Source organism: Penaeus monodon, chromosome 13 (genome assembly GCF_015228065.2).
Source record: "Penaeus monodon isolate SGIC_2016 chromosome 13, NSTDA_Pmon_1, whole genome shotgun sequence".
In the NCBI taxonomy this organism is placed as follows: Eukaryota; Metazoa; Arthropoda; class Malacostraca; order Decapoda; family Penaeidae; genus Penaeus; species Penaeus monodon.
This window is the reverse complement of record NC_051398.1, coordinates 49,675,010-49,677,509: the sequence shown is the minus strand read 5'-3', so window position 1 is coordinate 49,677,509 and position 2,500 is coordinate 49,675,010.

The following is a 2,500-nucleotide window of genomic DNA, read 5'->3' as shown; positions in this document are numbered from 1 at the left end:
CTTCCCTTCGTTGTTTTCTCTACAGTTTATCAGCACAGTTTGGCCTTACCTGCTCGGAGAGAACTGGCGCCCCTTGGCAGCGCCTGTCGTCCCACCGCTCGTAGAAGGCGGCGCCAAGCAGAGCCGATGCCGAAGTCGCGAGGGAAAGGCACAAGAGTGCTCGCGTCGGACCATCCCGGGAAGCCTGCCGGGAAGGATAAGATGAAATCTATCATAAGGAGAGGAGGACAGGGGAAGAGGAGGAGGACGTAAAAGAAGGAGAGTAGGAGAGAGGTGTGATTGCATGGAGGACGGAGTGGAGGAAAGGAGAGGAGGAGGAAAGCTGAGGATGAGGTGGGGTGGAGGGACTGGGCGCAGTGAGAGTAGGAGGAAGAGGAGGTCGGAGAGAGAGGGGAGCCTGGGGAGGGGTCGGGAAGGTGGAGGTGGGAGTCGAGGAAGGAGAGTGTGGTGGAGGATGTGGAGTTGGAGGTGGAGGAGGACGAGGAGGTGGAGGAGGAGGAGGAGGAGGAGAAGGAGGAGGTGCAGTTGGAGAGGTGGAGGTGGTAGGACGATGAGGATGAGGAGGTTCACTGAGATGGATAGGCAGACATTCCTAATACAGACATAAGTAGTAGATAGGAAATGAGGCACACAGACAGAATCACGACGTGTGTTGATATAGTGGTAGGATATGATGATGATGATGATAGAGAGATAGTTGGAGTATATTATATAGGAGAAGTATGAGAGATAGGAGATAGGAGAGATAGAAGTCAGTACTGAATGAATATAGTATATATATATAGTATATATAGGTCATAATTCCTATATAATAATATATAATATATACTATATATATATATATAACATATACATATATCATAATATTATATATTATATATATATATATATATATATATATATATATATATATATATATAGTATATTATTTATATTATAGTAATATATTATAGTATATTTCATTATTTATATGATCTATATTATGTATCTGTATATATATGTCAATATAACAACTATAATATATATACTATATACTATATACTAATATATAATATATATATATATCATACATATTACTACATAATACATACATACATACATACATACGTGTGTGTGTGTGTGTGTGTGTGTGTGTGTGTGTGTGTGTGTGTGTGTGTGTGTGTGTGTGTGTGTGTGTGTGTGTGTGTGTGTGTGTGTGTGTGTATGTGTGTGCGTGTTGTGCGTGTGTGGTGTGTGCGTGTGGTGTGGTGTGGTGTGGTGTGTGTGTTGTGGGTTCAGGGAAGGAATTAAGGGACACTTGTTACCGGGACTCTTTCCCCCAGGTTCAATTTTGGATTTATATATTACAGCTCTCACTGGAGGGGGTATATTTAATTCCCCCCAAGGGAGCAGGATGTTGTGTGTGTGTGTGTGTGTGTGCGTGTGCGTTGTGCGTGTGTGTGTGTGTGGTGTGGTGTGGCGTGTGCGTGTGCGTGTGGGTGTGCGTGTGTGGTGTGCGTGCAACACACACACCACACCCACACACACATATATATAGTATATGATATATTATTTATATATATTATTATATGTATTATATATATATATATATATGATGATAATATATATATATTATATGATATTACATACATACATACTACATACATACGTGTGTGTTGTGTGTTGTGTGTGTGTGTGTGGTGTGTGTGTGTGTGTGTGGGTGTGTGTGTGTGTATGTGTGTGTGTGTGTGTGTGTGTGTGCATGTTGTGTGTGGGTGTGCGTGTGCTGTGCTGTGCGGTGTGCGTGTGCGTGCACACACAAACACAACACACACACACACACACCACACACTCACACACACATATGTATATATATATATATATATATATATATATATATATATATATATATATATATTATATATATATATATATATTCACACAACACACTTACCTTTGAGTCCGGTGTAGAATGTGAGGTTTTCAGCTGAGTCTGCGTCCAAGCCTGTAACCTGCTTGGAGGTCCGGCTGCCTACTGACCTGCGGGGTGGCTGTGCCCGAAGCTTCCGGCGTAATAGTGCGCGGAAAAGTGCGACGTCGGAACTGATATACGCATACACATTTATCGTTATTTTTAAAACTTAATTTCAACTACTTTATGCATCTAAAGCACTCTATTTTGTAGCAATGAGAGATCGTATAGATAGACTCAGGGAGTTAGAGTTTTAAGACCGCTGGTTTTACTGCCAATCTCTCTCGGCGCTATCTAAATTAAGTGGCTCGTATCCCTTGTCAGAAGGGGTAAAAACAATCCCTTGGAGGAAACCAATTGCATTTTAGGTGCGTTTTTCTCGCAGTTGGTTTGGAGTTGCTATAAACCTGTTTTCGTCGCCGTTTGGCGAGGCTGCAAGATGTTGAAAAAGAAAACAGGTAACAGTTGGTAATCCTTGACGAAAGAGAAAATAACGGTTGGCAGCTGGCAATTCTTACACTGGTTTGATGCTTGCTTATTTTCCATAGA